Genomic DNA, 14,180 nt, shown 5'->3' on the forward strand with positions numbered 1-14,180 from the left:
GACAAGGGTCAGGCCTCAGCGCCATAAATGAGAACCGGGATGATGAGTGTCTTATAGATGGTGATTTTAGATGCTCGAGAGAGGACTTTATTGCCTTCTAAGTCCAAAGAAGCTGCGATTTGCAAGAGTTATTCTTCGTTTTATTTCAGCGCTGGTGTTGTTGTCTGTGCTTATTGCGATGCCTAGGTAGACAAAGTCCTTAACTACCTAGAAGTATGAAGAAGAAGATGACAGCATATACTTTTTCTTGTCCACATGGACCACTAAGCCTATCTTTTTCGCTTCCGTCGCACTGCTCAAAACTGCACTACTGACACATGCTTTGATCTTCCAATTATGTCAATATCATCTGCGTATCCGAGTAATTGGATGGATCTTTGGAATATTGTGCCTCTAGTGTTGACGGTTGAGTTTTGCACACTTCTTTCTATAACGATATTAGGACTGCGCATGACAGTGCATCGCCTGGTCTAAAACCTTTTTTGACATCAAATGCATCGGTGAGACATTTTCCGACCTTGATAGAGCAGCGTGCGTTCTCCATCGTCCTTCTGCACAAACGGATAAGTTCGACAGTAATGATAAAACTAGACATTGCTCTGTAGAGCTCTTTCCTATGGATGCTGTCATCATCGGATTAAAATCCATAAGGAGGTGGTGGGTATCGATTTGAAGCTCCTGGGATTTTGCCAAGATCTGCCGTAGCGTGAATATTTGGTCGAAAGTGGACTTTCCAGATCTGAAGCCACACTGATAGATAAGGACCAATCAGGTTGCTGACGAATGGCTTCAGACGTTCACATAATACGGCATAGAGGATCTTATACGCAATGTTAAGGAGACTGATGCCTCTGTAGTTGGTGCAGTTTAGAGGATCTCCTTTCTTATGTATCGGGCACATTATGCTGAGTTCCAAAACTCATCGGGTATGCTTTCTTCCTATCATATTTTGCAGATGGGTTGCTGCATGCTCCTTACCAAGTCATCGCTGCTGCTTTAAATAGTTCGGCAGCGATGCGGTCAGCTCCAGCAGCTTTGTTTGACTTAAGTTTAGATATAGCTATCTTCACTTTGTCAAGGTCGGGAAGGAGGAATTGTTGATCTGCGTCGCCGATGTTGAGTGGTTCTATCTCCCTTACAGCGGAATTAGGTTCGTTATCGCCGTTATATAATTTGGAGAAGTGATCTTTCCATATTCTCGTCATCGACCTCGGTTTTACTGCGTTGTTCCCCTGATCGTCTTTACAGACTTCGGTTCGTGGCTGGTCCCCTCATTCCTGTTGTGACATCCCTCTATCTCCTCGATTGCGCGCTTCTCATGCTCTCTTTTTTTTCCAAATAAGGTGTTCCTCTCTCCTCTTCTGCTCAAAGAGCTATCGAGCAGCTCTTGTCCTTTTGTGAAGCGCCGTCTTGTATGCCTCTTGTTTCGCTGCGTGCGCTTGCCGGCATTCGTCGTCAAACCAGGTTTTTCGCTGTGGTGGCCGTGTGAAACCTGGCACTTCAGAGGCGGCATCTCTGATGGCTGCAATGCAATGTTGCCACTGGTTTTCAATGCTTTATGTAGGCAGCATAGGACTCCTTAAGAGGTTATTAGAGACTCGATCGGAAAAGAACATGTCAGTCTCTTGCGATTGTAGCCGTCTAACGTCGAATCTTCTCACAGTACTTTCTTGTTTTGGATTGGATCGGGATATCCGTAGCCGTACCTTGGCTACAACGAGGTAGTTGTCCGAGTCAATGTTGTCCCCTGGGAATGTTCGGATATCCTGTATATTGTTGTCGCAATGTGGTCAATCTGGTTGACGATTTATTGATCAGGAGATTTCCATGTCCCCTTGTGGATATTGAGATGCGTGAACTGCGTACTAGCTACCAGAACTTCTCATCCCGCAGCGAAATCGACCAGCTCGAATCCGTTGTCGGAGGTGGTGTCGTGCAGGCTGTATCTCCCGATTATGCCACGAAAGATGTTTTGTCTTCCTAGCTTGGCATTAAAATCTCCTAAGACAATTTTAATGTCATAGCCAGAGCACTGCTCATATGTCTTGTCCAAGAGCTAGAACAATATGTCTTTGGTATCTTTATGTCTCTCCTATGTTGGGGCATGCGGGCATATATTAGGCTTATGTTGGCGAATTTAGCCTTGATGCGGATTGTCGTGATGCGCTTGATCACACTGTTGAAACTCAAGACTTTTTGCCTGAGTCTAGTTCCAACAACAAATGCACACCCAAATAGACGCTGTCTTTGTTCTCAATAGTAGTCGCCGTAGTATATGTATATCGCAGTCTTTTAGTTTGCGTTTACCCGGTCCATCACATCGCACTTCTTGGATGTCGATAATATCTGCCTTGCAGCAGTTTAGGGGTCCGCTAATTGTTCGGCTGGACGTGGTCTGTTAAGGGACCTAACATTCCACGTACAGATCCGAAGTTCGTTGTCCTTATTTCGTTTTCGTGGGTTGTCAACAGTGAATCCGTCCGTATCCGAGGCTTGTTGGTGCTTCGCAACTGAAGGTATTTTTTACGTGGCCAGGAAGTCACCTCGACGGCACAACACCTACCTGGAGGGCCAGATCTAAGGAAGGGGAGCCGAATAAAGCGCTCCTTACAGGCCTGGGCTCCGAATATGTCGAAAAAGCCCTATAAGGTTTTTACTAAGTAGTTCAACCTTACTGGAACTGTAGACGCCACCGTTGATTCCATCTCGTGAATTCGTCCCCTGCCGTCTGGATAAGGAGAGGTGCCTTAGTGGAAATACCTCTCCGCCCCCCTCTTGTTTGCTGCCCCAACAACTTTCCAATGGGGTTAGAACCCAATCTCCAGTTGAGATACTAGGCACCTGATGTTCACCGTGGGGAGGTGAGAGTAGGAGTTGATAGACAGAGGTGGGTTTTGAGAAAAACCTGTGGACGCTTGTGTCCTCTTGAATGCACATGTCTACCATTTGAACATCGGAAAGTAATTTTAATCCAATAGAGGACCGTTTCATCGAAAACGAAGGCACGTATTTTTGATGAGAGGTTCTAATGCCAAATGCTTTTAAAATATCAAGCGCAAAAATCTGTCCTTCTCCAAAATAATGTAAAGATTTGCTCGTACGCTTTCAACCTTCGAGATACTTGAGACGATAATTAATCAGCGTTTACATCACGTAAGTACAATCGGTCGTTAATCCTAGCGGAATAACGATTTACTTTTTTTGGGGAAGGGCTGGCCAACTTCTGTTTTCCATTTTTTCAGAACGAGGCCTGAGGAGTGGAACCGATGAAAAAGCCTAAGCAGTGGTTTTTACATCGTTCAACAACTACCTGTTCACAACAATGTCGTGGATGCCATCCCCGATTTATATATTTTAAGAACTCTTAGGGCTCTCGCCACAGTACGAGTGCAAAAAAAGGATGAATCTATAAAATCACTTAGTGCTAAAGTATAGGCAGAGTCATTACACTTACTCACTCACTCACTGGCAGCGTTGAATTGGCGTCCTACTAAAGAGATTTAATTTATGTAGGCCTTAAAAATGGAGTGTCATTGACAACGAGAATTCCTCACGTTTTTTACGAATAAGCAACAACTGCCTGTATTTTCGGGTAAGTTTTGGTCATACAGTCCTTCCTGGCTTGCTTTAACTTTTTGTAGTTTTCTATTACAACATAAAAATATTATTTACAATTTACAGATTTTTAAAGAGACTTGTTATTAGTTTAACACTAACCCAAAACTTTTGTTATTATATTCTTAAGTCATTCAATAATTTTTTTTTAACAATTTTAAAAGATTAGGAAGTTTTACTAATGTTTGCTTAGATTCTAAAAATTAAAATAATTCCAAATAACATGTTTTTTGAGCATTTTTTTCTAAAATCAGACAAATATCAAAAATTTCGAATTTTCTTAAAAATTAGCATTTTTCAAAAACGGTACTTCCATTGTTTTGTTTTTAAATTAACTCAGGAACTAGTAAACCGATATAAATAGTTTTCCCCAAAACGAGTAAACATTTTTATAGGCGATAAATAAAAGTAAGCCAAAAATATTTTAAAATTTTATGTAATTAAAATTAAATAGCGTTTAGACTTTTTCTTAAAATATGTGTACTGTTTTTAAACAAAATCTTCTTATACAAAAGCAAGTTGTTCAAATTGGTTTATCTCCAAGCTTTGCTTGAATATTTTTCTTTCTTAAAAAATCTTATCCACTTATATTTCAATTGCTCATAAGGGTCCAATGAAACTACATATGGATCAAGAGTCCTATTACTTAAAGGTGTTTTTTCAAAAATACCATTTTCAAGCCAAACAAAATATTTCAGAAAAAAAAAACAAATATGTAAAACATAACAAATCCGTAGAATCTTTAAAAAGAAAGAAAAAAAACAAGTCCATCTGAAACACTTCCAAGTGATGTCTGAATGACTTTGTGTATTTTCAAATCCCCTCTGCAGAAAAAAAAGCCCAGAAAATCCTCTTAAGCATATGTGTATGAAGGCTTATTTATCTTAACGAAAAAAAAGAAGAAACTTTTTATTTTGCGACACTGGTTGTAGGTAGGCAGGTTAGGTTTAGGTACCTATACTCTAAGTTTTACGCATGTTTGAAAAACGAAAAAAAAAGAAACAGATACTTTTGGAATTTACAATTCAATTTTATTCTCGTGTATATGTAACTGACACCATTATCAGGATCTAACTTTGCATACGTAATCTGTTTACAATTTCAAATATACATATTCTAATATATATATAGGGCTATATGGGATAAAGAATGAAGCGACAAGCCTTTGAATTTAAGGACAAAAAAATACAGAGTTACATATCTTAAATGATATTACAGAGGATCTAAGTTGGAAAAATTCAGGAGGTTTCGAAAGTAGTATATATGTCTGGTGTCTAAACTCCCAAGGATACGCTTTAACGCATCCAGACATATTATATTGCTGTTATGTGTTTATAAATTCTATACCTTATTTAATTGGATTGAAATGAATTGTTATTTAAAGTCAGTCCTTGTTTCTTATTATACCCCCAATCAATTTGGGGCTTACAAAAATATGCAAATAAGAGCGAAGAGAAAAAAAATGTCCAAAGCTTTGAGGGGATTAACCCAATTTCCTAGTAATAAGGGTAGTTTCCTATCATAGAGCCTTTTTATTTTCATCTCTATAGGAACAAGGACAGTGACTTAACTAAAATTTGTTTAATTTGTTTTTTGACTTAATTGTTTTAAAAAAATAACATAAATAAAGGTTTTTTTCACTTTCTCCTTTGTGACTATCCAGAATCCAGCTATTGTTCAAGAGTCCTTTTTCCGAAAATCGAAACTAATAGAAATTTCTCATAAAAGAATTTTCTCATAGTTATTTGTTCTTGTTTGAATTTTTATCCGACTAATCGAAAGGTAAAACAAACCCAAGCTTCTAACTCATTCCACCTAGTAAAGTACTTTCCTTAACGTAATTCCTGAAAGTTGTAGCTTAACTCGCATAGAACAACCTTCCCAGGTTGCTCATATTCAACGAAAACACTCCAACCCAAATTTCTCTCTCACGTTCCTTTAAAACAGAAAAAAATAAAATATATCAAAACACATTCAAACCCTTCTCGTAGCATAAAGGAGGAATGCAAGCCAACAACAACAACACCAACAAAAAAAACACAGTTTCTCATATCATTTCCTTATATTTCGTAACACTTCCATCAGGCTAGGGTATTATGTGAGTGTGTTATAGTAGGTTAGATATAGTCTATATAAATATAGGAAAACGAACCACGTAACCTATTAAGCTTTGAAATACAACACGTAAGTACTTCCTTTTTTTCCTACTACTTCTTCTTTTTCACCAAAAAAAAAATAAAGGAAGAAAAGTTCAAGCATCACTCAATCCGTGTTGATGGGCTAAGGATTATAAAAAGGAGAGCTGCACTTTGTGATGTGATGTGCGGTGGTATCCATGTATAATATGATGAGATCACACTAAAGCCGAATAGAAGTCAATTTAAGTCAACGCTTCCGCTTAAGAACTTCACTTCACTTTATATACTTTATTTTACTTTTATTAGATATATATGTATCTGTATTTATATACTCATCCAAGGATATTTGTCTGTTATCATATAGCCAAACCATCCTGAGAATTTTAACCTTTGGTACTTGAGTTTCTTTCTATGTATGTGTGCTGTGAGTCCGTATCAACATCCTTTTTCGAATTTTAGAAGATATACGGTAACGTTATATCGTCCTTTTTCCTACAGGAGTAACAACATGAAAATTCAGACTAAAATTTCCATTGAATTTCTTCTTTTTTTTTAACTTACAAACCTTCACACACACACACACACACGACTGAGCAATAGCTACTCGACAAACTTTCATGAAAAGCGAAGCAAATATTTCATATATCACTTTGAAGTTTTAAACTGTTTGTTTCTTCTGTTTTTCTTTTTTTCATTTTATTTATTTTTGTTACTCTTGTGTAATTCGTAAACGAGTATCAAAGAGATACAACAAAAAAAAAACAGTTGCCTCTTCTTTGAAGGAAAACTCCTAAATAAGGACCACAGAAAGACACACAAATTAAGACTAATTGCGCGACAACTATGTTGCACAAAACTGCTGACTTAAGCCAATATAGAAATAAAAGTTATTGGGTTTAAAATTTGGAGTATTATAAAAATAATATTCCCGAGTACCCGTGCAAGAATTCCCGCGACAAAAAATTTTGTTTAAAAGTTCAAAAAACTGTCAACCACTAAGATGAAGCCTAAATCGATTTTCGCTTTATGGTAGCAGTTATTTTACATGAAACGTTTACTACGTCCGGCCGTTACAAATTTATAAAGTTAAAGGGTAAATTGGAATTCCCCAAGATCAAAGTATAAACTAAGGGCTTTTCAATTGGCACGTGTAGATTTTGACACCACGTGGCGGCCATTTTGTTTTAGTGACATCTGTCAAATCTTTTGTTTTTTATTCAGTTGCTTATGTCAAATCATCATGGCAAGGTACACGATTGAACAGCACGTTTAAATCATAAGTCTTTATTATGAAAATGAATGTTCGTTAACATTAACCTTGAACGCATTGCACCCATTTTACGGTAGACGAGGTGGTTCTTCACAGTCGACTCTTCAACGTTTGGTGGCTGAATTTGGGACGCCTGGTTCAGTTATCAATTGGCCAACACACGTACTTTGAAGGAAAGCAAGATCGGCCGAAAACATGGGCACGGTCCGTGAAAGTGTACAGCAGAACCCGAGGCAATCTATACCTCGCCGTGCAACAAGAACTTGGCTTTTCCCAAACTTCAACTTGGAGAATTTGGCGGTGGGATTTGGGTAAACACCCGTATAAGATCCAACTGAATCAGAAGTTTAAAGTTCATGACCATAAAAAACACCGTTTGTTAGCTAGCAAAATTGCCGTATATAGGATAACACCATCCCACGCGAAGTTCAACAGGTGATAATGCTTCTTTAAAAAGTTACCGTCGGGTGTAGATTTTGGGTCGGTGGCGTAATTGGACCGTAATTATTTGGAAACGACGTTAGTTAGACAATCACCGTCAATAGCGAGCGCTACATAACAATGAAAACTAATTTTGAATGTCCCAAATTTAACCATATGGACCTAGACGACATGTAATTCCAGCATGGACGGCGGCGGTGATGCTAAGTGCCACACAGCCGACGCCATTCCATTTAATTTCAACATCTACCCGCCCATGGCAAAAGTTCCACGTCTTCAATTTCTTATACAACCCACGAAGTAAACGAACTAAAAGTCAATTTTGCCATAGTAGGTTATAGCGCCTAACACGTTACACCTGATTTACGTCTATTGTGTCTTTCCAAAACGAGCTCAACCTTTTTTCGATCTTTTTGGAACTACAAGTTGTAACCAACGGCCCGTCAAGGTTAAACTTTTGTCCACCCGTTCTCATTCACTGTTTCAAGTAACATACTTAGTTAGTTACTTCTAAATGAGCGTCGAACTTGTCGAGTTGTAGAAGCTGAGTAAGTGAAGTAGAAGCTGAGTAAGGTCAATGATTCTTGGAAATTATTTCTCCAGAAGAGCCCTGAAACTAAAGTTTGCTCGCCCCTCCCCTTCCCAATCCTTACCGCATCCTACGTCGGCTTTGTGCTACTGTGCTGTCTCATGGCTCCTTATTCCTTAACTGTATAGTGCATCACTGTCGGTCAATACCCTGCTTCCTTCCTGGGACGCTTATGGCTTAATTGCTGTTCGTCTCTCTTTTTCCAAAACATATCTCTCCCTTTAACTTCCCCATTGGGCTGGATTTAAGGTGTTATACGACCCGTGCCGATGATCAGCCAGGCTGAGAGCCCAATTTCTAAAAATAGCTCAGTCGTTAACGGAGTATCCGGATACCAGGTGACCTACGGATTAGCTAGCCTTATCTGTGTAAGCGAATCTCTGCACAGATGGACCCCCCCTTTACTTCGCCTACTCGTGGGAATTCAAATGTATAAACAAAAACAAAAACAAAACCCGAAGCAAAAACGTCAAACCGGTACCTATACTCGAGCTTCACAAAGCGGAAGTTCGGCGGCAACGTCGGCTGTCGTTGCAACTGTGCCAAATATCGGAGAAGGGATTGTGCCAAGTCACTGCCCATCTTCCGGTATGGTAAAGGATGTATCACTGACGAAAACGCTTACTCAGGTCCACTACCAAAGAGAGTAAACCTCACCAGAATGCTCTTAGGAGCTCCTTTAAACAACGGCGCTATGCGATGAGGATTCTAAAATCCCCTGGTTCAACATTGGGGCATGGAAGTACTCCCATCCTTGGCAAGAGGCAGGAGTGGGCTACGACTCCACGTCAAAACGACAAAGGCCTTTGGAGGAGCCCACTCCCATCCTTAAAAAGCCCAAAGTGCAGAACACCAGCACTCCCAACAGGGCTAGAGTACCTCTCACTAAACCATTTAATGATGTACTTAAAGAGCCAAAAAGATGATAGTCGCGGTCATTGATAGGAGCAATATTGATGCCACGATTACCTCTGACCGTTGGCAGATGGTGAAACTGGGGGCTCTCGGCTGGCTTTCTCAAAGTCATGAGAGAGCATCCGGGTCCACCACCAATAACAAGCGATTGGGGTTGGCATGAAGGTCATGTCAAACTCATCGCTTGTAACGATCAGATGTCGCGCGATCTCTATACGCCTGCTGTCGGCATGCTGGGCGAAGTCTGGCCAGGCGCAAAACTCGAGGTCGTTGCAAAGGAAGATATTCCTTGCAGGCTGAGAGCCCGCGCATGGATCCCGATAGAACCCTCTTGTCCAGATGACATTAGTGCAATGATCAGGATCAGCAACCCGAACCTTGTCACGACTGGAAGATCGCGAAACTGGAATAGCCAAAGGGTTTTTTTTTTTGATTCATTTTTATTAGTTCAATCTTAGACCTATCTTAACGCTAGACAAAAATTCATAAAACTAGCCTAATTATCCATAAATTACAACTAACTTAATGGTCCCATACGGACACTCTAAGTTAAACTATAACACTAACTACTAATGCCTTTCGGCCTTAAGATCTATTTTACTTCTATTTAAATTTTATTTATTTTTGTATTTATTAGAAAAGTTTGAGAAAAAAAAACTAATATCAATATCCTTTTTAATAGCCAAAGGGTCTTTATCGAAGTGTGGCTTCTCTGGCGCGAGATAAGGGCGTGATAAAATACGGCTTCTAGTCAGTCACGCTCCGCGTTTATAAAAAAAGATGAGGTAGACGCTTCATGCAAGCCTCCACAACCCCCTTCGAAGGCTGTGTCGCAAGACGTAGGGGGTCCCATTGCTGCTATCACCTTCCCATCCATGGATGTTTTTGATGATCTACCTGGGCCCTCTTCTGTCGCAGTACAGTCTTCTTCCGAAGCTGTGCCGCAAGACGTAGGGGGTCCCCATCTTTGGATGTGAAAAACGTCAAAAGTTTATCCCTAATGGAGACCGATGACTCAAAACGACAAAGCTCTTCCCAGTGAGGAAGAAGATGAACTGTTAAGTTCCTCTTCGTCTGATCTGGATGAGCTGGATTTAACAGTGGTGGAGGTTGATCTGCCTATTTGTAGCCAAAATGCTGCAAATACTACAGATTAATCTCCAACACTCTAAATCGGCTTCGGCCTCCCTTCTTCTCCGCCTGACAAACTCTGAAAAGCTCTTCCCAGTGAGGAAGAAGATGAACTGTTAAGTTCCTCTTCGTCTGATCTGGATGAGCTGGATTTAACAGTGGTGGAGGTTGATCTGCCTATTTGTAGCCAAAATGCTGCAAATACTACAGATTAATCTCCAACACTCTAAATCGGCTTCGGCCTCCCTTCTTCTCCGCCTGACAAAAACTGGTGAAGATGTCGTTCTCATCCAAGAACCGTGGATTGTGAAATCCCTGCTTCGAGGATTGAGAACTTCTGGCTACTACGTGCTATATGTAACTGGAAAAGGTAACCCAAGGTCCTGCGTACTAGTAAAACGTCATTAAGACGTCACAACAGCCAGTATGGCAATAGACAACCATACCTACTGACTGGTATCAGCGTATTTGAGCTACGACCACCAGGGCCCACTGCCTGATTCCATTTTGGAGAAGACGGTCGTTGAATCAACACGACAGAAAACAAACCTTATTATTATCGATTGTGATGCCAATGCGCACCATACTACATGGGGTAGTACCGATATAAATAACAGAGGTGAGTCTCTTTTCGATTATTTTCTAACAAGTAATTGGTAGTAAGTAATGTAGGTAGTGAACCAACCTTCGTCACTAAAAGCCGACAAAAAGTTTTAGATTTGACTTTTGTCTAGTTAATCCTCTCAAATAAAATATTGAATTGGAGAGTATCAAAGGAGAACTCGTTCTCTGATCATAGCTACATCCAATTCACACTTATTGAAGGGACCCCAAAACCGATCCAATTCCTGAATTTTATTAAAACAGATTGGCCAAAATATAGGGTGACTCTGAAAAATTAGATTAAACCAGAACTTTCGGATCCGCCCTTCTGCGCTCTTGAACTCGATCAAAAGGTCGATGAGCTTACAGCAGCCCTCAATAAAGCCATGGAAACTGCATGCCCCCTCACTACAGTGCAGTGAAAGAAGAAACCATATTGGTGGGCTGCTGAACTAGATATACTCAGGAAAGGTTGTAGAAGGCTTTTCAATCGAGCAAAAAATACTAGACATCCCCAAGATTTGGACTCCTATAAAGAGTCCCTCAAAAAGTATAAACTACAATTGAGAATAGACAAAAGATTATCATGGAGATCCTTCTGTAACTCCATAGAAGAATCCTCGGAGGCTTCAAAGATAAGGAAGATTCTCTTGACAAATCCAGCCATGCCTAGTTGTCTTAAAAACTCAGATCATACATGGACTAACTCTTGCGAAGAAACGCTCAACCTGCTATTAGACACCCACTTCACGGATAGCTCCCAATCCATTAATACAACAAACAGTCCTGGGTCGGGTATTAACTTAATTTTTCCTCAAGGTCTGGTTACAAAAGAAAAATTGACATGGGCTCTGAATAATTTCAAACCTTACAAATCTCCAGGTCCAGATCAAATCGTACCAGCTGAGCTACAATATACCATTGATATAACTTTGCCCATCATTTAGATGACCTTCAAAAGTTGTATAAATCTGGTCTATATAACTCAGCGATGGAGAGATGTAAAGGTAGTTTTCTTTCCCAAGGCGGGCAAATGCTCGCATATCAACCCTAAGGACCTAAGACCTATTAGCCTATCATCTTTCATTCTCAAAACTCTGGAACTCTCATTGCGTTTTTGTATTAGCTGATTCATTGTTTGTAGGTGGTCTGTCATTGAGAAGTCTTCTCTAAGTCCAGATTGTTCTCCTGGTCGATTGTTGTTAAAGTCTTCTTTGATGTAAGTGTAAAGCGTTTGAAATAGAATCTTGTAAATTAATGTCGAAATTTTAATATGGGTTTATAGTTATTGATATCGTCCATCTTTCCTTTTTGTGTATTAATGTTATCGTTTTTTTTCCATTTTTCAGGGATTGATTTTGTTTGTACTATTTTTGTCTCCATACTTTGTCTATGTAGTTATAAAGTGATTATAAATATACGTTTTAAGCCGATTTCGAGACAGTTCGACCATTTACCGAAAAAATCTCGTGACGCGAATCGAAATGAGGATAAATAGATGGAAGGAGTATTAAACTTCTCTACCATCTTAATGTAGTGTAATGTCGAGATAAAATTTATTTACGAATGTATTACTTTCGATGTCTCATTTTTAAATAAGTAATGCTAAATTACTCCGCTATCAAGTTAGAAAACCGCAATTTGGAAAATGTAGAGCTTTTTGAACAATTATTCTTGTATTTACTATTCCAAGTATTTTCTTACTAAAGTAGCCTCCGTGGTAAAACTGAAAATGATTTTGTTTTTGAAAATTGAAATCATTTAAAGAACCATTCATCGAAGAAAGGCGTTGCTTTAGATCGAGCAGCTTGGACACTTCCGTTAACAAAGGTTTAAAGGTTTCTAGACGCAAGTTATTATGTCGCTTCTGGATTACTTATCGCAAAGAATGTAAATGAATCGATAAATCCTTTGTTTTTGTCAATAATACGAGCTAAAGCTGTTCTCGAGTAACGCACACAGTTAAGATTCTTTATGTAACTATCTTGTATCAAGAACTCAAAAAGAAGGTTTTTAAAAAATAAAACATCTTAGAAATGGAGGGGAGTTGCTGAACAGGTTTATACCTTCAGCTACTTCACTTTAACTTCAACAATTTTGTGAATCCTTTACTCTGCCCTTAACATCCTAATATATCACATATAAAAAAGTGAATTTGAAAATTGAAATTTGTTTGAAACAAAACTCTGAAATTAAAACCAAACAAAAAATTACTTAACATACAGCTACTCAAGGTGTAGATTAACTTTGAAAGCAATGGCTTTGAAATTGAATTTTAAATAAATGCTTCAAACTTTTAATACCAAGAACTTTTTTTGAATTCATTTTTTTACTTTATATTTTAGAATAAAATAAGTAAATTTTGATTTGAAAAATTTTAAATTAAGAGGTTTGATCTTTAAAAAAACAAAAGTTGTAAATAATTTTACATTAATTTTTTAAAACGAGTCAAAATAAAAAAATAAAAAAATACAAATAATAGACTTTAATTTCAATTTAAAAATATCCTTTGCTAAAGTTGCACTCTCGTCCATCTTGCTAACATCAATTTATTTATTTTTCTATTTTGAACGGAAAACTTTTTTCCACCACATCCCCACCCTGACAAATTGAAAAGTAAATAAAATTCATGATGAATGATATCACATATATATTTATGTGAATGTATTTTCCTCTATTTTTGTGAAGAATATTTTATTATTATAGTTTCAAATTTTACTTTGGTAAAAACAACAACAAAAAAAGTTTAAATAAATATGATAAAGTATGAACCATACAAAACTATGCTCATGTAACAGAATGAATGAGGTTTAACTTTGGTCAAATAAAACCACGTTGGTAGAACATTTTTGAAATTTCTCCAGTTGTTGGCAAAAGAAAACAAGTCCTTTTAAAAATGTATGAGAAACAGTGGTATTCCATACATATATGGTTTTTGGATGTGGATAAATAATTCTGGACGAGGATATTGTGGTTTGAGTAGAAGGATATGGTATTGGATGTAAAAAGAAGATGAAGTGGGGTTTTATTATTTTTTTTTTAACGAAAAAGCACCAAGAAAATAGTTATACTTTACATGTCATCAAATGTGCGCTCATAATATGATAACCAGTGACATCATGTCTGAAAAATTAAGATAAAACTGTGCTAAGACTAAGTCATTTGTAGAGAATATTTGAATTATTTGATATTAACTATATTCCTTCTCAAAAACACTCGAAGAAATCAGAAATACATAAATTCACAGCAATTTTTAAAGACATTTCTGCTTATAACATGATCTCTTTAACTTAATATCTGCATACTTTTTTTTCACTTGAAAACAAATTTGATAATGAGTAATGACTATCATGTTATCCAAAACCATACTTTGCTTTCAAATCGGTAAGCTATTATCGAGTTACATTTCTGTCTTGTTATCTGAACTTCTTTTATAACCCTTATCCATATCTTGATTCTTATTCTCATTCATGTTTTT

This window comes from Eupeodes corollae, chromosome 1 (assembly GCF_945859685.1).
Source record: "Eupeodes corollae chromosome 1, idEupCoro1.1, whole genome shotgun sequence".
NCBI lineage: Eukaryota > Metazoa > Arthropoda > Insecta > Diptera > Syrphidae > Eupeodes > Eupeodes corollae.